General features: G+C 36.3%; 2 long non-coding RNA genes across 2 annotated transcripts; one reads left to right on the forward strand and one right to left on the reverse strand.

Annotated features, from left to right (window-relative positions):
• Positions 1–5,266: 5,266 nt before the first annotated feature.
• Positions 5,267–6,040, reverse strand: LOC145138619 (uncharacterized). The gene is made up of 2 exons (XR_013721626.1): positions 5,767–6,040; positions 5,267–5,697 (listed from the first exon to the last, which is right to left on the reverse strand). It is a non-coding gene; the product is annotated as an uncharacterized LOC145138619 (long non-coding RNA).
• LOC145138620 (uncharacterized) lies at positions 5,692–8,461 on the forward strand. The gene is made up of 3 exons (XR_013721627.1): positions 5,692–5,900; positions 7,055–7,153; positions 8,307–8,461. It is a non-coding gene; the product is annotated as an uncharacterized LOC145138620 (long non-coding RNA).
• The last annotated feature ends 16,808 nt before the right edge of the window (positions 8,462–25,269 follow it).

Consider the following 25,269-nt stretch of genomic DNA (forward strand, 5'->3'; position numbering starts at 1 on the left):
GATGATGTAGTTAATGATCTTAAACTGCTGATTCGAAACCCTTGACAATTTGAAACCCACCTTACAGAGATCTTAGATGTAGTGGTTCTGAAACCCTAACCAACGTCGATGGCGGCACAGATTTGACGAAGCGCTAGCCGATGGAAAATGGGCTTGACCTACCTGGTTCCCTTTATCAGAAAGATCTTTTCCGCCCCTTTATGGTTTGTTCATCTTCTATGTCGTCGCCGCCTGTAAACCCCCTCAATCGCCAGAAAGATCTCGATCGATCTTTGTTTTTTGTCTACGCATTTCGTTTTTTTTTTTTTTTGTGTTTCATATTAAGATCGGAGAGAGAGAGAGAGGATGGGTTATGGTTCGTTGATGGTGATAAGCGGTGGTCTGATGACTCTCTTCTCCGGCGAGATAGTGTCTTCTCCGGTGGTAGCTTAGGGAAAAGAGGGTTTAAAGGGTAGGGGGTTAAGATAAGGTGGGTAGGGTGAGTTTTTTATTTTATTTTGTATTTTATAAATAATTATAAGAAGGAAAAAATAATTCAAAATAATAATAAAAAGGGCATAACAGTCATTTCATGTCTCACAAAGGATGAAACATGTAAATTTAAACTAACGAGGGATGACATGTGCAACTTTCAACCAATCGAGGGACGGTCCGAGTTAATTTTGGAAAATAGGGACTAAACGTGTTTTTCGGCACCTGATCGAGTGACGATTGGTGTAATTTACCCTTTATTGTTTCATTTTGACTAACATTGTTATAAAATCATGAGTAAGTTACACCAATCGTCCCTATTGTTTGGAGCCCTTTGCGTGTTTGATCATTAATTTTTTTTTTTTAAGAAAAAACTGCAAAAGTTGTCTATATGGTTTGTATATTTTCAGGTCTAAGTTCAAACCTTTCAAAATTTGTAGAAATAATCAATTTCAACCGGTTTCATTATTTTTAATTGTTTTACCATTTATATCTTGTAAAAATGGCTTACAATAAATATGATTTGGCTATTTGATTTTATTGAAACTGATAAATCGAATCAATATTTGTTTATGCAACAACGTAATTTATAATAATTGCTAACAATAGATAAATCGAACCAGTATTACATGATTCTTCCAAATGCTCTTTGATTTCAACGTCAAAATAATTATTACTTCATCCCCTTCAAAATAAATGTAACAAGTTTTGTTAAATTTTTGTTCTCTTAAAATACATACAACATAGTATTATTTTTCATACAAAGCCCATCCAAATATTGTTTTTCTATCCACTAGTGATAATAAATGGCAAATTCTATAAAAGTTATTATTATAAAAATTCGATTTGACATTGTATTTTTTTGTTTTAAATGTGATATTATTTTTACAAGTTTATTATAATTCTGATTACTGAACCGTTCAACCAAGTTGCTACCTTACATGACATGTTGGCATAAAACTTGATGACATGATAACGTGACATTGTTTAATGAAATTATAAGCTAATTGTCAAAAAAATGGTGAATTTTGTGATATTTATATGTTTGAGTGTCAAACCACAAATAAAAAGGGTAATAATAATATCAAAAATCACTGTTACAATATACTAAAAAATAATATTTAGTAAACAGACGTGACACAAGATTAACTATTTCATCATTTTTCACAAGACACAAAATTACCCATTAAAAAGGGGTTTTGTTGATTTTAGATGAAATTTCATAAACAAATGACAAACAATGTAATGATTAAAATTTAGAAATTAAAAGAGATTTCTGCTTCCAAATTCTGTTGCAAGCACTTGTGTTGTTGATCATAATGTAGCATCAAGTTCCGTTCTATCTAAATTGGTACTAAAATATTAATATGTTCTAATATTTTATAATAGCCAAAAGTACTTAACTAAAATAAGTTCTTTGAATTAAGCTTCCTCTTAATAATCTAAGTTTAAACAAGTTCTTAAACCCAATCATTTAATAACTTTATGTTTTATGTAATTATTACAAAAAATACTCGATATTCCGTATATACTCGGGAATGTAAAGGTATGTAATTTTTTTATCTCAACTAAAAATAAAAAAATTTGTTGTGAAAAATGAGACGTGACACTTAGCTTAAGGTTTTAGATCTTGAAAGTTTGTGTCATTATTATGGATAAAATTGGAAACTTTTTCCATATGAACATCATGTTGATTTAGATCTGAAAAATGAAGATTTAAACTTAACAGATTAAGTCGAGAAAGATGCATTCATGGACTCTTTGAGACTTAAAGTTTAGATCTTGGTTGTTTAGACAATCCTAATGGATAAAGCCGGAAACTTTATCCATTATGAAGCTATTAAGTACGAGATCTCAAAAGTTGGAAACTTGGACTTAAGAGTTAAGAGCTTAATGGAATAAGTTGTTGAGGACGTCCACCACGACGCGGTATATTGCATGTCCCACGTCTGTTTTGTTCTTTTGTAACCATGGTGTGGTCATGGGGTTGGCCACGACGCGGTTGGTCAACTGCTGACTTTGACCGTTGACCGATCACTTTTTGACCAGTTTGATTTTTTTGACAAACTTTAGTATAATTGAATATTTGACTAAGGAATGGTTTCAGATCGACTTTAGGTAGCTTGGGTTAGCTGTTATGTTGTTGAGCTAATGTTGAGTTATTCAGGTGAGACTTCTCACTATACTATGTAGGACACAAGGTATCATTGTATGTTTGTTTGTCTTTGTGACATGCATGAAAGACCATAGTGGGAACATGTCAGGAAAAACTGCAGTTGGGTTGTAGCAACGAAAGTGGATGTAAGACTATGGTTGGACCATAACATTCACATCGGTTGAAAAATATATGTTGGCTGAAATAGGCCGGAAGTGATTGTAAGACTATGGGTGGACCATAGCATTCACATTGGTTGAAATATACCCCTAGGGCGGGGCCCATTGTTATGCAGGGTATGTGGTATCTTTGGGAATTGTTTAGTGCCCATTTCACAATCACAAAATGATTTAAAAAGCCTATTTTTACCCTAAATTTTAAAAAATTTACATTTTTTTAGCTTAAAAAGACAATTTTATGTTAAATTTCGTGATGGATTTCAAATCTCCTAGTTGGTTTTTTTATTCCCATTTAGTTGAGATTGACCTGCTTTGGTGGGTCCCTCATCGCCTATTCGATATGTTGGTGGGAGTTGGGTTTCCTTTTATGAAATCCAAAGTTCTTAAATGAATTGACGGTTTAATAACTTGTTTTTACAAGTTCGCCTAAGTTTCTTAGGTCTCATTGCCTATTCGACGGGTATTGGTGGGAGTCGGTTTTCATCTAACAAAATCCAAATATAGTTTTTTACAAGCTTCTTGTTATGAATTGACGGTCTGCAACACCACTTGTCATCACAAATGCAACTCGAGTTCCTCGGGTTCCCCTCTGCTTATTCGACGGGTTGGTGGGAGTTGGTTTTCTTTTTATGAAAATCAAAATACAAAATGTTTTGCTTGCAATTGAATTGACAATTTTTTATTTCACTTGTTATTTCAAGCAGGGCCGGTTCCGAGGATTCATATGACCAGGACGAGCCGAAAAAAAGGCCCTTAGGCTTGCAAAAAATCTCCAGATCTTTTTATTTTCTAGATTGGCTAATTCACCTTAACATCTATAAATTCCTAAATCCCACTCCAGGCTAATCTGAAAACCAAATAGTATCAATAGAACAGTTCTAAAAATTAAATTTGTATTATCCATAAAGATAATAAAAATCAATATTTTGCTTTGTATTAACCAAATCTCATTAATTTTCACATTTACACCACTGTGACCAGATTTCATATCCAAGAGTTAAACAAAACTTCTTCCAAAATCAATCTGGTAAAAAAATAGGATCATGATTAATCTCCTTAAAGAGCTTCCAATTCCTCTCTTTCCATATGTAGTTAAAAGAGGCAGCAAGAAGAAACTTAAAAATATCATTCTGAAGTTGCTTGCTTTCAATCTTCCATGCAAAAAGTAACTTTAGAACCCACAAAGTCAAAGTTGCTTGCTTTCAATCTTCCATGCAAAAAGTTACTTTAGAACCCACAAAGTCAGTTACCCTTTGTCAAGTCTCTTTTGAGAAACCATAATCAAGTTGATCATTGCAAAAAAACACATGGCATGTCATTTGTGAATTCCCAATTCCTAAGTCGGTTTTGAGTTTTTAACTGGCCAAAAATTTCAAGCCACAAGATGAAATTGTGTCTTAGAATGTTTAAATTAAACGACACCAAATCTGTCCCAACGATCTTCTTTCTAAAGATATTATCAAGTTCACATAATTTTAGAAATGAACAGACAAGGAGGGAGCGATCATATAAAAATCCTAGACGAAGAAAACGTACCTGATCTTGTAGCTTAGATGAACAAACCGAATATTATTCCATATAATCAAACCCAAATGTTAAAAGCAATGCAATTTGGTTGCTGAAGAGAAAATAAATCTTCCCTTTTCAATTTTGAAGATGATTTGCTCCATGATTTCTTGCGATTTGGTTGCTGAAGAGAAAATAGGTATGCTTTAAATCTAATTTAGGTCCTAATTGAACGGGATTGATAAGAAGAATTGCCACTGTCAAGGAAAAAGAAGCAAAACAGTCGTGTAATCTAATGCAAGATTAAAAGTCTAAAAGGATATTTTCGAAATAAGCATAAAAAAAATTTGCCCCCCCTAAAAAAATGGGCTTTGTGCACATGCCCCACTTGCCCCTCCGTATAACCGGGTCTGATTTCAAGTCCCACATGTGCTTCATGGGTTCCCTACCGCTTATTCCACAAGTTTTGGTAGGAGTTAATCTTCTTTTCATGAAGTCCAAATTATTTTTATAATGAATTGGTGGAATTTATTTCACTTGTTAAAGTAAGTGTGACATGCTTTGGTGGGTACCTCATCTTCTATTCGACGAGATGATGAAAGTTGAAGTTCTTTTTATAAAGTCCAAAGTTTTTTAGGAATTGACGGTGTGATGGTCTTCATTTTTATGAAGCCTAAATACTTATTCAAAATCAAAGAAATTAATGGATATTGTTCGCACGCAAGTCTTATCATTAATGTTTTTCATGTTGGAGATGTTCGGGTTTGGTTGTAGATGCAAATTAAAAATAAAAATATCGTGTAATTAATTTCATCAAAACATACAAGGCTAGTACATCAAGATGCAATATCAAAAAGCCCAATAAAGTATCAAATTTAAGTTCATTATTTTAGTCTAGTTCAAATTGATTATGGTCTTAATATCTTTGAAACACAAACAATGAGACAAAAGGAAATAGATAAAGTTTAAATTGATTGTTCAACAAGTGAAAGATCTTTTCATTCACACAAATCAAAACAAGGAAAAAAAATGGTAGCTTGTTAAATTGGTTATACATGGTTTTCAAGACGAAAAAGTAACTTGTTAACTTGGACTTTGAAGATTTCCTTTAAAGATTTTTCTCAAACTAAAAGGATGGACCTCTTTAACCCATCTAAAAAAAAGCGCCACCCTTCTCCACCTTATACCTCCGTCCACCACCAACCCTCCGCTATTCCAGCCTCCTCCTTCACTACCCCTTAGCATCTTCATCACCCAAAAACCATCCATTACAGCCAACCCCTTATACAGCCAACCTTCTCCCTAACTCCCTTCACAATCTCCACCGAGAAGCTACACCGTCCATCAGCCATCACCGAACCAAAATCACCACAACAATCACCAATTCTGCCAAAGAAAAATAAATAAGAAAAAAGAAGGGGATGCGATCGATTCAGAAAGGAGAAGAAGGAGAACCTGTGATTGATTATGAAGAAGGAAAGAACGAGACACAGAGACACCTGCGATCGATCAGCAAGATTTTGGGGCTATCAATTTCGTCTATGGATTGTTGGATTTCTCTCGTTACTGGGATACATACGCAAACACAGGTGAGGAAGTTGGTCTTATGGAGCTACCTTTGGGCTTGTGGAGCTAACATTCATTTTGTGATCTGGTCTTTTTTGTTGGGCTACACTTAAACGAAAAAGATAAGGGGATGTATTTCGAGGCTAGGTATCGACTTGGCGCGTTGTCGGGTCAGAAAACATAAACTCAACACAACCCATATAATATATGGGTTGGCGGGTCATGGGTTAGTGGGTCATGGGTTAGCGGTTGGAAATCTCAACCCAACTCAACCCGTTTAAGTATATGGGTTTATGGATTCGCAGGTTAGTGGGTCAACCCAACCCGCATAACCCATTTGCATTCGTTGATGTTCAAATTCATTACATTTTGAGTTAGGTTGTCACGAACCACATTCAAATCAACTACATAAGGAATAGGAAAAAAAGAATAATTAATACAATGATACGTTCATCGTTCGTGACTCGTTAGTATGTGTGTTTTCTTTTTTTGATTAGGACGCCGCAAAAAACTAGCCATACGATTATACTAAAACAGAAGACGAATGAATACAATGATACATAATATTACGGAAGAAAATAAGATTTCAAGAATATATATATATATATATATATATATATATATATATATATATATATATATATATATATATAAAAGATCGGGTGAGAACTCTTTTTAAAGTGATGATTCGTGAGGACACCTTAAAAAAATAGAAAAAAATCTAAAAAAAAATACAAATCATAAAATCGAGCATAGTACTATATCGGAGACAAAAAAAATTTGAAAAAATTATTTTGATCATTAAAATTGAAGCATGGATCATTTTTATGATCAATGATTCAATTTTTATGATCCATGATTAATTTTTATGATCCATGATTAAATTTTAATGATGCAAAAAAAAATTTCAATTTTTTTTCTCTTGGATATATTATACTATGCTTAATTTTGTGATTTGTATTTTTTTTTTAGATTTTTCTAAGATGTCCTCACGAGTCCTCATGTGTGTGTGTGTATATATATATATATATATATATATATATATATATATATATATATATATATATATATATATATATATATATATATATATATATATATATATATATATATATATATATGCGGGTTGACCCGCGAACCCAAACAGACAAACTAACGCAACCCATGAAATTAACAGGTTGGTAGGTTGGCAGGTCAAAAATCTTAACACAGACGCGTTTATTTCTGGTTTGGTCAGTATGGAGTTACGGGTTGAGTCGAGAGTTGTCACCCTTAGGTACTTCCTTCTGTTTACGTTTTGTTAATTGAAATTTGATATAAAAAATGTTTTTCTCCTTAACTTTTATTTGATGACAATTAGTTTTAATTTTATGGAATAGTTTCTTTGTGGGTTTAATTCACTTGGGTTTTGTGATAATCTTAATGCTTTTAAATTAATTGACATAATGTGTGGTAATTATTTGATGTTTAAATGTATGTTTTATTTCAAATTATTTTATGAAATTAGGTTAATTGACAATGTTTATTATCTAGCCTATAATAGATGTTAGATGTTAATTTAAATTTCATTTTATAAATAATTGCAACTTCTGACTTCGAGAGAAACTTTAGTTGGGAAATCATTTGAACATTAGTGTGTGATTTCGTGATCACACTTAAAAGCAACATAGACGTGTGTTGGTGCACTTTTAACAAAACCACTAAACGTAATGTTTTTTAATTTCATGAGTTGCATAGAGATATGAGTGAGTAAAATTAAATCGAATCAAGAGACCGATAGGTAATTAATAATTTTAGTTGATGTTAGCAAATTTATTACCACTACATTTCTGTTAGTTAGTTAATGCATTAGATGAATCATGGACCCGCAAATGTAAACTAAACCCCACTTTTCTCTTGCTTGTGAAATCCCAAATTGTGTGTTTTCTTCTTCAGTCACTTTGGTTTTAGTATTGCATTCTGATTTCATTTGAGTTTGTTTTAGAAATATTAGTTGCTTATTAACTTTATTTTATTTTAGTTTTTTATAATTACTTTCCCTAGTTTAATCAAACCAAATCACTTTTAACCAACAATTACCTGATTTATCTTTATTTAAGATAGATAGTACTTGTGTGTATGATATCTGGTCTTACGACTATACTACTTGCACGGCCTGAGTGCACGTTTTCATCAACATGAACTCACTAAGCGTTGTGATTACAGTTTTAAGTTTAAATGTTGCGTGTCTTTTTGGCAATTCAGAAAGAGCATGGTGTGATTGCATCACATCTGTTGTTATGTTTCCAAGATGTTCTGCATTATAGTATTAATACTCAGATATATATATTTTTGAAACAATTGAATATTTACTTTTATGAATGAATGGTATGGTTTCCTTGATTTTAAAAATGAAAAAATTGGTTTGAAATTTGGGACGTTACATTTAGGCTCCAGCACATGCAACTGTGAGGATCACTAATGGGCGTTAGGACCGAGCTAAGGCTCCGAAGGTCAAGGGTCGAGGCTATCAAGTTATAGTCAAGGAAGTCGGGGCAACGCGAGATGTTGTTATTGGTGTGTATCCACTTATCTTTTATGTCGATTATGATGGGTATTATAAGTTATAAATAAAAACATGTGGCGAAAAAACTTAACCCTTAAGTTCACATGTAACCTATTTGGATCTAAGTTTTTTCTATTGATAGCAACAATCTATGAACATCAAGAATCCTAAAGAAACCCTACTATAATCAAACATTACAAGGGAATAGGGTTTACATACCTTTTGCTTATTATTGTAAATAATTAACCAAATCCTTCTTCAAAAAGCTCTTAGAAAGCAAGCACATGAAATCTAATGCCTCTGATGGTTTGTACCCAAACCCTAGCAATAATAACACTTGAGGAGAGAGGAGATGGGATGAGATTTTTGGCTATTCCTTTGGTATCAATGGTGGTTGTTAAGATCTTTAAGTCTTTGCATGTTGAAAACGTTAGCTTGGGTGGGAATTAGCTTGGCTAACACCCGTCCAATGCTTAAGTCGGTGATGATCTTGAGAAAAAATTATTAAAGGGAAAAGTGAGGGTAAGGATGAGGTGTGTACCTTGACTTTGTTGTAATGAAATGTGATGAACTTGACTTACATGAAGTATTCTTTGAGGTGTATAGAATTACAGGATCTTGGCAAGATACTTCCTTCTAGAGTAGTCAGCCAATATTCCCCATTTCCTGATTCTGAATCAATAAGATAGGGTCCTTCCTACTTGGGTGCTAGTTTACCTGCCTTAGGATCGTTGGTATCTTGAAATGCCTTTCTGAGGACCAAGTCACCTACTTGGAATCTTCTGACCTTGATATTTTAATTGTAAGATTCGGAAATCCTTTGGTGATGGGCATCATTGTAGATCTTGGCGAGATCCCTTAGTTCATCAATCGTGTCAAGATCCTATTGTTATTATCTTGAGTCTACAGTTGGTATATTGTCGTAGGAATCACCACTTCAGTTGGGATCACGAATTCTGTTCCAAATACTAAGGAGTGTGGGGTTTAACTTGTTGCCATCTTTGTTGTAGTTCTATCTGCCCATAAATGAAAGGAAGTTCTTCAACCCATTTCCCCTTCTTTTCATCTAATCTGCTCTTTATGTTATTATCTATGATCTTGTTACTGGATTCTATCTGTCTGTTAGCTTGAGGGTGAACTAGGGTGGACATTATTGTTGGATTAGGTGTCTAATTCCGTAACTATAATTGGTTTATACATGAATTGATAGTAGCATAATCCTTTTGGGTTGCCTTCATACTAGCAACTAGACATGATGACCTATTGAGAAAGAGGAAGAATTTATTATTTGATTAATAAATTAATATGAATGATTTATTAATGTATTATGGAAATAATATATTAATTGGAAATCATAGTATTTAATTAATAGTTAATCAGAAATTAATTGGAATTAGTTTTGTGATTAATTGAATTAATTAAAAGTTCGGGGGCTGTTTGGCAATTTATTGATAGTTGAGGAAAGAAGATCTAGAACCTCCCTAAAGAGGCTTTGATGAAAACTTCTAGGAAGGCCCTAGAATTTTCGTCCAAGGGCTTTTAGATGGAAGGTTTAGGGTTTCTTGGTCCTTAAGCAAAGCAATTAGTGTTTCCTACTTCTAACCCTAGTTTTAGCTCTAAGTCACCTCACTATATAAAGACCCTAACCCTTGGTATTTTCGGCCACATGAAACCCTAAAGAAGAGTAGCTGAAAATTGAGCTTCCTCCTCCCTCTCATATCGCATCCTCTTGCTAAGTGTGTTTGTGATTCATTAGAGGCGTTACACTTGTGACACTTGCTCTCAAGCTTCAACATCTTCAAGGTTTTGGATTTTTATTACTACATAACAATCAAAGGTATGTATTATAACCCTTATTATGTGATTTTCGATTATTTTTATATATCTAGGGTTTACATAATGTTGTTCATATTGTATGTTTAATTAGAGAAGACATAAATCTTATTAGGGTTGCATGCACACATAGGATTGTATGTTATGTTGAAAACCCATCAATTATCATCTTGATTCCCCAACTAGTTCAAAAGTCATGTGTTCTTTTTCTAATGAACAGGAATCCATTGTCACATATGATTTCCGCCGGGATCCCGAATCTAGTCAGGATATTACGTCTGATGAATGAGACTACTTCTTTATCCCTAACTTGAACAAAAGCGTCAATTCGATCGAATTTGAGAAGTAATATGTCATTTCTAGCATGCAGACTTTTCCACCAGGTGCCTTAGGCAATTTTCCGAATATGTCCATCCCCCATATCATGAACGGCCAAGGAGAAATGATGGGGTGTAGAGGTTCTGATGGCTGATGAAAGATATTGTTATGTCTTTGGAAAGCATCACACTTCTAAGTGTGTAAAAATGCATTTTTTTTCATGGTTGGCCAGTAGTATCTTGTTCTTAATACTTTGGAACATAAAGATCTGCCCCCAGTATGCTTTCCAAAATCCCCTTAATGTATATCTTTTAATAATTCCATAGCTTCATGATCTTCTAAGCACCTTAGATATGGCCCTGCCAACTTCTTGTATAATACTCATTGGATCATCACAAAGCGTGGGATCCTCATTTTGAATGCTTTGGCACTATCTTCTTCTTTTAGAATCATACCATTCTTGAGGTATACTCTTATGGGTTGGATCCAGGATCTTGTATATTGTTGTGGATTCTGAATGTTTGGACCAGGATCTTGAACATTAGGAGCCTGGTGAGGGGATCGGAGAATTGGATCTTCGATTGATGCGATGTTAGTTGCTTCATCAGGATCATGGGCGGTGAGATCTTCTGGCATCTTGGTTGGATCTCCTATTATTGGGATCATTATGTGAACTATTTGGATTTTGGTCTTCGGTGGGATCTTGATAGAAGATCCTAGATCGGCTAGTGCGTCTACTTCGGCATTATCTTCTCTAGAAACTTGGTTTAAACTAAAATTTGTATGAGATGTTGTGGTGTTGCAAACTTTATCAAAGAAATATAAAACTCCAGAGATATTTTGCTTTTGCATCTGGACATGTTTTAGGATCTTGACCCTTAATATATATATATATATATATATATATATATATATATATATATATATATATATATATATATATATTGTTTTGGACAAAAATCGATAAATGATATCAACCAAATTGCATGAGAGGCTGTGGTGTTGTAGGTGAAGTGATTAATGAAATTAGAACAAGATTGCACAATTGATTTACAAGGAAAGCACTCGATCCTTGCTAGGATCTTCGACATAAAACCTTGGCAGGTGATAATGATCACCCGCCTTGTTTGATTTTATTGATTTAAACGTATAATTATAGAGATGATAATAAGAATATGAGTACAAGTGTTTCTGTAACTCTAAGTGTGTAAGCTGTACAAATATTGTGTTGTTGTCTACATGCTACAAGTGTATACATAGTCTAGGTTATGTAACTAAAAGTCCGATATTTCTGGGATCCTGCTAAACTGGTATTTGCAACGTGCTTTGACTTGGTATTCCCGGGTTTTAAGCCTGGTTGAGATGACTCTTTGTTGAGAATAAGTCTTGCGTTCACCATTTCTACACATGTGGGAAATAAACAAGAAATATAGTCGTTAAACTTGTTAGGAAATAATAATGGCAATGTTCAAGATTTTGATGTATGTTCGGGATCTTGAGACTCCATTTGGGATCCTGGATAGTTTTAAGGATCCTTAGATATCTTTGAGATCTGGGATCCTGGATAGGATTGAGGATCTTGGCCTAACAATTGCCTCCAAATTATACCTACAAAAATATTTGAATTAATTTCAAGTATTTGAAGTGTATAATTTAATTAATTGGAAATAAATGATTTCAAATTCAAACTTTAATGGATAGAACCGTATCCGTTCAAAAGATGTGATTATGTTGTCAAATATCTTATCTATCATCTGTGATCCACATAAATAGGGGTTAATGGTCACCGATCTTCTGTTACTTCTTTTAGCTCTCTTTCAAGGGTTATCTGTTATGTTGAAGATAAATTTCCTGTTCCTTTCTTCTCATTTTTCTTGTTTCATGATCATGGGTAAAAAGGAACTTCGTTCTCGCTCGAGCATCCTTACTCTTCCTGGCGAGGACTTCCTCGATCAAAAGATCTTGTCTTACGAGGGGAATTGCTCTTTTGATGATAATGACACTGAGTCCTTGAAATCGATCGGAGCTTCTCTTGTCGATGTCATTTTCAAGCCTTTGATGTTAAGGCGAAACTTGGCTTCGTCTTTCCTACTTGGGTTTGCTTCCATCCAAACTGTGTCTATGATCTGCGGGATCCTATTTTAGGTTGATCAATTGAATCAATCTAAGGATCTACGCACGGGATTAGCTGAGTTTGCCCATTTTTATGATCTCCTAACTTTTGGGTCTTCTCGTTTCCTACTCAAAGTCAAAACAAATAAATCACATCTTATTTTGAAATTGAAACAAAACGATGGTCCTTGGTAAGAGAAATATTTCTTTGTGAAACGTGAATCCATCCCCGATGGTGATCTCATGCTAAGAAATTAGGTTATAAAGGATAGGATTTTATTTTATTTTGTTGAGGATCTAAAATACACACTTCCTTGTTTTATTTAATTTGATGCAACATTCAAGTTCGAGGATCCCGTCCCTGCTGCTGAAGATACCGAGGAGAAGATTTGGAGTTTCCTTGCTTTTTTGAGACTGAAAGATCCTTTAGGTTCGAACAACTTAGCTTTCCAGAGAGTACATCTGCTACTGCCCCCATGTCGACATGTAAAGATCCTTTGTTTGTCTATCTTTTATTTTTCATGGAGGATCCTGAACTTATTTAGTTCCTTTGTTATGTTTAGGATCCAAGGCTACACACTCTAGCGCTTGGTTCACCCTTGTTGATGTCGACTCCGCCATGTCCGGTGGTCAACTTGTAGTCAAGAATGAGAAGACCTCATCTTCTCTTCCTCCGAAGAGAACCTCGATAGATTTGACCGTCAAGACACCAAGATCCCAAAAGATGAAGTCGACTGAGACCTTGGATTTGGAGTGACTTGGGGTGGACGAGGCGATGAGGAAGCCGATCTCTTTCTCGCAAGCTGTAAGGATCTTGGTGATTTTTTATGTTTGATTTCAATTCACTTATCATGGTCCTTTATAGGTTGTTGATCATGTTTCTTGATCCACTGTAGATATGAAGGTTAAGCTTGACCAGGTGGAGCATGCCTTGAAGGAGCAAGAGGGGATCAATAAGGAGCTTTTAAAGAGGTTGGAGAAACTGAGTAAGGAGAAAGTTGAGAAAGAGGAGGAGCAGGCGCTAGAGATCGAGGATGTGATTGCGGAGTTTAAGATCAATGTAATTGAGGCCATCTAGGAGGAAAAGATCAAGCAGGCAGAGGATGTGGAGAATGCAGGATCCTGGAACATGGCTAGTTGGCGTGAAACTCTGGCTAAGTTGACTGGCAAGCTTGTAAATGTTAGTCAATATCCTGGAGAGAAGAAGAGAAGAAAGAGACAGAGTATATCCCAGCTGGGGGTGATCAAACATTGAATTAAGTTTGATTAAAAACAATTTTAATTTTTTGTTCTGTAAAACAATATTTTCTTTTTTGTTGGGTAGGAGGGTAACCACTTTTAATACTGATGTTTGGTTTATATCTTTTCTTGTGTGGTTGATTTGGTTGTAGAAATAGGGTTAAAACAGGTTTTTCTAGGGTTCTTAAATGATCAGAATCCTAATGAGTTTAGAATTTACAAAAACATTTTAGGATCCTAAAGATCTGAGATGAAAAGTTACTTGAGCAGGATCTTGAAATAGTCAAGATCCTGAGGTTTTAGAAGAGGTAAGTTTTGGTTTGAAAAGTAGGAAAACATTTAGAAGAAAAGTGTGTGTTTGTGTGTGTATATATAAATATATATATATATCTATATATATATATATATATATATATATATATATATATATATATTGTTTTAGGAACAACTTCATGCATAATAAGCATAGAAGATAAAGATAGATAGAACCTGGAGAGAGCTTCCTTCTTAGATTTCCATTAGACTTATAATGGTCTCTTTGAACTTCTCTTTAGGATTCTGATCTTATCATCTTGAAGAGAATTCTTTTGAATATGCTCTTGGGAGATGATCCTAGCTTTAGAATTTACTAGGAAAATTCCCAACTCATGTAATATTAGGAAAGATCCTACATAGGAATTCACTGGGGAAGGTCCCAGTTTATTGTTTTACTGGGGATAATCCCAACTTAAGAGATCTTGGAGAATATCCCACTTAATAAATACTGGAAAAGATCCTAACTTAAGAAATCTTGGAGAAGATCCCAACTTAATAAATACTAGGGAAGATCCTTAACTTAAGAAATCTTGGAGAAGATCCCAACTTAATAAATCTTGGAGAAGATCTTAACTTAAGAAATATTGGATAAGATCGCAACTTAAGAAATCTTGGAGAAGATCCCAACTTAAGAAATATTGGAGAAGATCCCAACTTAATAAATACTGGGGATTATCCAACTTTAGATAATAACTGGGGAAAATCCCAACTTTAGATAATAACTAGGGAACATCCCAACTTCAGATAATAACTGGGGAAAATCCTAACTTCATAAGATAACATGACAATGTTATAAGCCTTATAAATTTACTGGGGAGGATCCCAACTTAGGATAACATGATAATGTCATAAACCTTAGAAATTTATTTTAGATTTTAACATATGTTCTTAAATAAGAGGGTTGCCAAGTCACTAAAGAGTGAAATGATTCCCTTATTCACATCCCATAATTAGATATTGTGCGTCCAAGCGAAGTGTAGAAACCTAAACTCGTGACAAAGAGGTCATTAACTCTTTAAACCTTAGGATCTTAACATATGTTCATAAATAAGAGGGTTGCCAAGTCACTAAAGCGTGTATGTATTTTAGGACTTACATGGCTTCTTGATCTTAGTTATGGACCTGTTTTGGATTTCTTGTATAATACTCCATGGATCATCACAAAGCAAGAGATCCTCATCTTGAACGCTTTATCGCTTTTTTTTCTTTTGGGATTGTTGGGTTTAAGTGTTGCGTCTTTGGGCTCGTTTTTAAGTCCATTTTGTTTACCCGGTTTGGGCCTGTCCAACCGTGGATTATTATTATTAGGGTTAGCGTATATATTATGCATGCATGTATAGTTTTCAGGGAATCGTTCTCATTAATTACTTTTGCATTGTAACCCTAGCACACCTCTCCAATCGAAGTTCTTCATCGAGCTCTTCTTAGGTGTGAGATATTAATCATTCGACACCATTTGATCCATTCCTGTGTTCTTTACTTGATTAATATTGTTTTTCTGTTTAGAATCTATCGATCTATAGCGCAATATTTCCATCAATTGGTATCAGAGCAGGAGACTGTGTAATACATACGCATCTCTTCTGTTTGAAGAATCCTTTAGGGTTTCCGCTTTTATCAATATATAGAAGCTGTCTTCTTCTTGTCGATGGTATCTCTTGTGTTTGATAAAACCCTAAGTTCAACTTTACAAGTTTGATTCTAGCAGATTAAAAGAAAAAGTTCATCATGTCTCACGATGACTCTCAAATCAATCCGATCAACATCTCCAACAGTATAGGATCCACTACAAGGGTTCCCATTCTTTATACTCAAGATTATGAAGTATGGGCGCATCACTTCGAAGACTATGTCGTTGGATCTGAAGACAATGGCTATCTTATCTGGGAAGCAATAACATTGGGTCCGTTTGTTCACTCTGGAACGAACAGAACGGTCAAGACTCAAAAAGAGTATAACCAACTCCTGGCTGACGTAGATAAGATCCATCAAGATGAAAAAGACAAGGTGTTATGCAACGTTAAAGCCATGAGGATGATCCGATTCGCTTTGCAATCCGACACTTTTTGTCTGGTAAGTTCGTGCACAACAGCTAAAGCAATATGGGATAGGTTGAAAGAATTATATTCAACTGATGAGGATCTAGAGCACTCGATCCAAACCCTATTGCTCTCTGAATTCGGTGCTTTCGAACAAAAACCTGAGGAGAAACTCATTCAGACATTCGATCGTTTCAACCATTTGCTTAGCAAGATGATGAAGCATGGTATTGAAAGGAAGGTGATCGAACAAAAGGTTACATTCATGAATGGCTTAAGGCCCGAATGGATGGCAGTGGTCTCGACCGTGAAGGCTCATGAGCAATTTAAATCATATTCACTGGCGAAACTGATGGGTATAATCAAATCTCACGAAAGCGTGGTGACAAAGGAAGCGAAGGTAGTTTCGGGTGTGGGTTCACTGGCCCTTGTTTCTAAGAGCAAGAATGTAGCAGACAAAGAGGAGGAATCTGATATGTCAGAGTGCGATCTATCTAGTGAAGAATATGCAATGATGGTTACAAACCCAAAGAAGTTTGCTCGCAGAAAGTTCCCAGTCAACAAGAACCGAAACTGGCAGGGAAGCTACAGCTCAGAAAAAGTGAAAGAAGAAACCAAGAACACCTCTCAAAAGGACGATGAAAAGAAGGAGAGCAAGATTGTGAGAGACTCTGGGTACGATTGCAACTACTGTCATGGCAAGAACCACTTTGCCAAGGATTGCATGCTAAGGAAGATGGCTGAGAAGAAGGATGGTGAAGATGACGAAGCTTGTTACATGAGAAAGCTGGAGGAGATAAAGAAGAAGAAAGCAACTAACGTTTCTATGAATGCTTTAATTGTGCACGAACATGTTATTGATGATGAGTTTGGTGGAGTAGAAGTCTGGTCTGCAGACTCTGAAGATAAAGAGGTACGCAGACCCTCACATGGAAGAGCTTATGTGGCGAGAGAAGGAGTTGCTGAGTCGGCTGGGAGATGCTTAATGGTAACAACCGAAAGTAAGCATGAGGAAGCGAAGCTTAAGGAAGACAAATGTTTCGCTGCCAAGCCTGTGAGTGAAAAGATCAGCGATTGCGATCAGTTGATCAAGAAGGTACAATCTATCCTAGAATCACTTAAAATACCAGTAACAAACTACGAAAAAGAACTAAATGAATTAAAATTCAAGTTCTCTAACTTAAGTGGCAGTCTTATGCAAACTCGCTTAGCAAATTCTAACCTAACTGACCAACTCAGCAGGGAGTCTTCCAAGAGTGAGGAAAGAAGGATGTGGATACAGCAGAAGGAGTCAGAGTTAGTTAGGGCTAGGGATGAACTTATTTATGTGCAACGAGACAATTTAAAGTTTTTAAAACAAAGAAATGTTTTCTGTTTGATTGCTAAACGCTTATATACTAACATCACCCAGTTACATCTAGATTGTGAGATAGGTAAAAAGATTCATAAAATGATTTTGCCCTTCCTTGAATTTAAGGAAGACGAAGTCATTGCTGAATGTGAATCTATAATGTCTTCAGATGAGATTTCAGTAACCTACAAATATGGACTGGAAAAAATTGAATCTTTCATTGAGTCCAAAGAACATAAATGCATGCTTAAGAATTTACTGGACGAAAATGATAAATTAAAAATCAAGACCGAGACTATATAGAAGTCTGACTCATCCAACGCCAAATTAAGTTCAGAAAATAAAATAAATTTAGAAACCACTTCTGAATTTGATGAGGACAGTGAGATGAGCGAAATCTCCGTAGAAGACGAGGTCGATTGTTCAGAATTCCTTAAGAGCGAACCCGAAGCAGCAAAACCACTCATATCTGAAAATTCGGTTGAGTACGCTCGGGTGTCAAAGGACAAATCCAAGAAACTCAAAGAAAAGGCCGTTGTTTATCAGAAGGTACAAACTACACCAAACCAAGTGTATGCAGTCACAGGAGTAACTAAGAAACAAACGGCGGAGTTGATGTCCATGGTTGACAAAAATAATGCTGAAGGTTGCGATAACCACTTCTGGTCTGCTCCTATCGATAATGCAGACGAAACAGTTGGTCTGTCAGAGCAAACCTCATGGAGAGTTAAGGGACGATACATTCATGAACCCCTCAACAAACCCTCAAGCTTTGATAAACCCAGTTCAAGTGGTACAAAAGAAATACCAAACGAACCAATGAAAGCTTCCAGCGTATCATCAACATTAACCGAGGCTCATGAGAAGAAAACGAAACCTAAGGCCAAAATTCACTTGACTCAAGAGCAACTTGCTGAACAGAAACGCCAGAGGAACAAAAGATACATGAAGAACCTCAATGAGAGAAAACAGTTTTGGCAATCCCAAAACCCCTCTTATGTTCGCTCTGAAAAAGCTTCTAATCTCAAAAAGAAGAACATGCCAAGTCTCATTCTTGCAATCACTGCCAGTCATGCAGTCAGGTAAACCGAACTATCAGTTTCGGTCCTAATTCTAGTAGTCACAAGAACCGAAAGTCAAGTTTCGGTCCTAACTCTTACTACGCCAAGAACCGAAAGTCCTGTTTCGGTCCCAACACAAGTGCTCAGAACCAAAAGTCAAGTTTCGGTCCTAAATCCCATCCTCCTCAATCTCAACCAAAGTCCAACTCTGTGAAGGATATCAAAGGAAAGGGAAAGCTGTGCTCAGATTCTGAAATCCAAAATAACAAAAAGTCAGCTAACCCTAGGACTCCAAAGAAAACCTCAATAAAGAAACCAACTAAAGATAAACAATCTACAACATCCCAACTAAAACAAGAGAAAAATAAAATCAAAGTTTATACCATCAAAAGAAAAGATGAAACCACTTTAATAAAAAGAACATATATGGTTGATCTTTCGGTTGCAATTCCCCATTCTATAAAAGACTCACCAGGGCCCAAGAGACTTTGGGTTCCTAAATCTGCTTAATTTTGCACGTTATAAGTGACGAGCTGTTTGACGACGAATGGTATATTGACAGTGGCTGCTCTCGTCACATGACTGGAAGGAGGGAAGAGCTTAGGGAGTTTCGGTCCCTTAAGGATGGTGGATGTGTTAAATATGGAAACAACTTATACGACACGATCAAAGGGTATGGGATGATCACCAACGAAGAGTTCTCAATATGAAAAGTAGCCTACGTGGAAGGATTGCAACACAACCTCATCAGTGTTTCTCAACTATTCGTGGGAACCGGTTTGAAAGTCTTGTTTGATGATGAGGGCTCATAGATAATTGAAAAGAAAACGAAGAAAGTTCTGTTGAAATCTGAGCACAAAGGGGAGATGTATCCTCTAAATCTCAACCCGATAAAAGGAAAGCCGGCAATATGCTTGCTGTCGAAGGCGAACTCAGATGAAAGTTGGTTGTGGCACCGAAGACTATCGCATCTGAACTTCAAAGATATTAATAAACTGGTGCTTGGTAATCACGTGTGTGGACTTCTTGTTCTCAAATTTGACAAAGAACACATGTGTTCAGCATGCGAGATGGGCAAGCAAAGCAGAAAGAGTCACCCTTCTCGTATCAATACAAAGATCATCGAACCTCTTGAACCACTGCACATCGACCTATGTGGTCCTTCGGCTATCGAAAGCATCGGTGGTAGTAAGTTTATACTTGTAATTGTAGATGATTTTTCACGATCCACCTGGGTTTTCTTTCTTAAACAGAAATCAGAGGCAACTCCCAAGCTGAAGGCTTTTATCAAGCAAGTGGAAGTGCAGCTGCGAAAGGTGGTAAGAAACATAAGAAGCGATAATGGTCTAGAGTTCAAAAATAAAGCCTTTGAAGAGTTTCTGGCTGAAAAGGGAGTAACTCACAATTTCTTTGCTCCCTATACTCCACAACAGAATGGAATCGTTGAAAGGCGAAACCGTTCATTGTGTGAAGCCGCCCGAACCATGCTGAGTTTCGCTTCCCTTCCATTATACTTTTGGGCAGATGCAATTTCTACTGCATGTTACACTCAAAACCGATCCTTCCTCAACAAGCGATTTTCCATCACTCCATACGAGATTTTGAACAATCGCAAGCCCAATGTAAAGTTTTTCCATGTGTTCGGTTCTAGATGCTTTATTTTCAACTCCAAAGCAAACCGAAACAAGTTTGATGTTAAGGCAGATGAAGGGATCTTTCTTGGCTATTCGCTTACTCCAAAAGCATATAGGGTTCTGAATAAACGCTCAAGGAAAATTGAAGAAACCAACTATGTAACTTTTGATGATAATTACATGAAGAAGATTCAAGCAAGCGAACGTTCAACGGAAGAAATCTTTCCGAAATCAGGTCAAGTCTCTATTCCCATTTCCAATATGTTTGAAGAGTACATGCTGCTCTTTGATGAACCAGAGAAAGCGATCTACTCAGAAGCGAAAGCAGCAGATAACAAAGATACCTTGAAGAAAATCATCGATGAAGCTGCTAAAGACATGGAAAGTGAACCTCGACAACCAACTGAGAAGCAAACTCAAAGTGAACCTACTGCATCAGGTGATCATCCAGCTACTAATGACCCTCCAAGAGAAAGCACTATACTCCAGGGGAGGGTTCGTCTACACCAAAAACAACCGACATGCCTTTCCAGAGGTAGAATCCATCTAAAACGCCAACCCATGAAGATCCATTTGAGGGGGAGAGCATTGAACCTGACATGGGATTTGGTTCGCCATTTGAGGGGGAGAATGAAAATGCTAATGACGAAGGCGATCTGTCAGAACTAGAAGAAGAAGTCAATGCTGAGCTGGATCCTGCCTATGATCCAAATTACCCTCCTCTAATAAAATGGACAAAGGATCATCCTAAAACTCAAATCATTGGTGAATCATCTGAGGGTGTTCTCACACGCTCTCAAATGAAAGCGAAGCAAACTGCTTTATTCTCTCAAGTAGAATTTTGCATATTTAATTCGTTTGTCTCTAAAGTCGAACCGAAGACGGTAAATGCTGCTCTTGATCACTCTGATTGGGTGCAAGCTATGCAAGACGAACTCCATGAGTTTGAACGAAATCGGGTTTGGAGGCTGATTCCCACACCAAAGGATGTATATGTAGTCGGTTTAAAATGGGTTTTTAGAAATAAGTTGGACAAAGAAGGTAACGTCATTCGCAACAAAGCGAGGCTTGTGGTGAAAGGATATTGCCAGGAAGAAGGAATAGACTATGAAGAGACCTTCGCTCCAGTAGTAAGGTTGGAATCAGTGAGAATCTTTTTGGCATATGCTGCACATAAAAACTTCGAAGTTTTCCAAATGGACGTAAAATGTGCCTTCTTGAATGGAGAACTAGAAGAAACGGTATACGTTGAGCAACCACCCGGATTTGTGAACGAGAAGTATCCCGATCACTGCTACATACTAGATAAAGAAGTCTATGGATTGAAGCAAGCCCTGAGAGCTTGGTATGAAACTCTAACACGCTTTCTCAAAATGTCAAAATTCAAACAAGGTTCGGTCGACCCAACCTTCTTTCGCAAGAAAGAAGGCGAACACTTAATGATAGTTCAAATTTACGTCGATGACATCATCTTTGGCTCCACGAATCCTAGCTTAACAGCTGAATTCAGGAGGTTGATGGAGACTAAGTTTGAAATGAGCGTAATGGGTCTGATTAACTTTTTCCTTGGACTGAATATAAGACAGGGACCAGAAGGCATCTTTATTAATCAGGAAGCATACACGAAGACTCTGTTGGCAAAGTTCGGTATGGCGGGAGATTCCAAAGTATAGGTTCCAATGGCATTTGGCACGAAGCTGACTCCATCTCTTGAGAAACCGGCTATTGATATGACTCTCTATCGTCAGATGATAGGATCTCTAATGTATCTAACAGCTAGTAGACCGGACATAATGTTTTATGTCTACTATTGTGCCAGGTTTCAGGCAAATCCTAGAGAACCTCATATGGTTGCAGTGAAAAATATCTTCTGGTATTTGAAGCGAACCACGTCTCTCGGTCTTTGGTATCCTGCAAAATTCGGCTTCTTTGTTCAAGCTTTCTCTGACGCTGATCTTGGTGGATGTGGATTAGACCGAAAGAGCACAACCGGCGGATGCCAGTTCCTTGATGGCAAACTTGTCAGTTGGCAGTCAAAGAAACAAACTTGCGTGTCTCTTTCCACAGTCGAAGCTGAGTACATCGTTGTATCTGTTGGATATAGTGTCTAAGTCCATAACTATATTTGGTATGTACTTGACCCGACCCGGCATGGTCCATTTGGGTTGCACTTCACCCGAACAATTTATGGATAATCGTTTGAGAATAGTATAAGTTATGATTTATTAATATATTATAAGTCCTAATATATTAATATAAAATCATATTATTCAATTAGTATTGATCTATAATTAATTTAGAATTAATTTAGAGATCAAAAGTATGACTAATTAAATATGGGCTCTTGTATTTATATAGTGTGGGCTAATGCTTATTTGGAATGGGCTAGGCTTGCATGGAAAGTCCATGGATACTCCATGGAGCTTTAACCCATGGATCTCATGGAAATGAAAAGACATGGGTATTAGGGTTTACATGGATGTAACCCTAATCCACCACACTATATAAAGGAGGCTTTGGTTCTTGAAATTGCACTAGTTGATGTGTGTAAACTAAGAGGGCCGATTTCAAGAAGTTTGCGACTATTCTCTCAAGTTTCCAAGTTTGTGGTGATTTGTGACTTCCATTTGAGGCATCCACATTATTGGTGCTAGGCTCTCAAACTCCAAGCAATCAACTACTACTACAAGGTAAGTAATTCTACTAGTTTTATTTGATTCAAGTACCCCATGCCATGCTAGTTAGGATAAGAACCTTGGAAAAATAATTATTTGCATGTATCTTAGTCAAACATAGATCCAAGGTTTCTAGGGTTGCATGTACACCATAGGAGTGTTAGAATGCTCAAAACCCATCAGTGGTATCAGAGCCTGGTTTGTTTATTTGATACTTGATGCAAAAAAAAAAAAAAAAAACTTGAAAATCAAAGTTTTGTTCAAAAGCTCGTATCAAAATTTCAAGTTTTGTATATGTACTTACGATTCTTGAAATTTTTGATATGAACACTCATAAACATATGAGTTTAGAAGATCATAGAAATTATGTGCTATTAATTGATTAGATTAATTCTTGATCTTTATGTGTTTTAATGGAGTCCATAACTAGTTCTTAAGTTATGGATAACCAAAAGTCACATTTATAAATAACCATTAAAAGAACACATAGGTTACAAAAAATGAAGAGTCTTCATTTTTAATAACCATTAACTCATAAGTTATGAGAAATGAAAAGTTTTGAAAGTTTACAAAACTTGCCCTCAAGTTTTGGAACATGTAAAGTCATATTAAAAACTTTAGTTCCAACCCCTAGAATTTTAAAAGTTAAAATTCAACCCTTATACTTTATAATATTATAAGTTTAATAATATTTATATATGTATAAGATCAATTCGTCTTACCGCTAGTACGTCTCATTCACGAAGCCGGTCTATAAAGGGGGTATAAGGTTGTTGCCTATAAAATGGCAACTTAATGGGTGTCCACTCTCACCCACCGCTTCCTTGATCGGTGGAGGGTCGTTAGCCGAACGGGTAGGACAAGGACTTATAAATTCTCATTAAAAGTATAATGATAATACTAAAGTAACTAAACGTTATTGAATTCCCAATCTTAGTTATTTTAGGAAAATGTGAATAAGGTGCTAATCCTTGAAATTACACTTTACACTTTGTTTAAGTCGTTAGTGGAGCGTGTGTGGTTAACCGGCACACTAACTTGAACTTAACAAGGTAGGTAAATGGTGACTTAATGTTTATTATAGTATCGATGGAGCGTGTGTGGTTAACCAGCACATCGATTGAGGGGTAATACATTAAGGGTACCAAGTAATTTGCATGGTTACTTCACACCTTGTTTTGTGATCCTCGGCATCCCAGTCACAAAACTTGAAGGGCACACTCGAGATTAAAACATGCCATTGAAAAAAGTCCAATGAATCTCAAAGAATCTAGGAGTTTATAAACCAATTAAAACCTAATTAAATATTTCATTTTTCATGGTGGAAATTGGTGAATCGTCATTCACCTACCTTCAAATATGTTATAGCTTAGATTACGGCATCCCTCTTCTAAGTTATAAAATATTGTGTTGTGTCCTAGACTTAATATTACATTTGGGTGTTTTGTTAAGGACTATCTCTATATCTAATCTAATCTATTCCCTCTTCTTTTCAGATGTCTTCCAATAACAATGCTTCTGGCTCAAACCCTACTAGGTCCTTCTCTCTCATGAATCTTTGTGGGAGAGTCATCTTTGATGGGTCCAACTTTACAGATTGGATCAGAAACATCAGGATGGTCACTCAGTATGAGAACAAAGAATATGTTCTCGACAAGGAGCTGAAGGTACCCGTGCCAACTGCTACTCCTGAAGAGCTTGCTGAATATGAGGTACATGAAAGAGATGTTACAAAAGTGGCATGCATCATGACGGCCACCATGACAGCCGAGCTCCAAAAGTCCTATGAGGACTATTATCCTTTTGAGATGCACCAGGACTTGATGGACCGCTACCATCACGGGCCACATGCAGAAAATGCAAAGGTATGTGGACCGTTTACTGAAGCTGAATGTGAACTTCCCTGAGGAGTTAGCAATAGACATCATTTTGCACTCCTTTCCATCGTGTTATGATCAATTCCGCATGACATATCACATGAACAAGGAAGAAGTCACCCTCAGCAAACTTCAAGGACTCTTGAAGACCGCCGAAAGTGGTCTAAAGGGTAAGTCGGTTGTTACTACTCCTACTCCTACTCCAACTGCGGCCAATGTCTTGGCAATCGGGCATGGCAAAGGGAAGAAGAGAAAGAACCCTTCTAAGGGTACCAAGGGTAAGACCCTTGAAGGCTCCTCTTCAAGCAAAACCAAGAAAGGTTTTGTCACTCCTTCTGCTAACCCTAATGAGGCTGAATGCTTCTATTGCAATTAAAAGTCGCACTGGAAGCG

Source organism: Lactuca virosa, chromosome 9 (assembly GCF_052849685.1).
Source record: "Lactuca virosa cultivar CGN04683 chromosome 9, Lactuca_virosa_CGN04683_v6, whole genome shotgun sequence".
NCBI classification, from domain to species: Eukaryota; Viridiplantae; Streptophyta; class Magnoliopsida; order Asterales; family Asteraceae; genus Lactuca; species Lactuca virosa.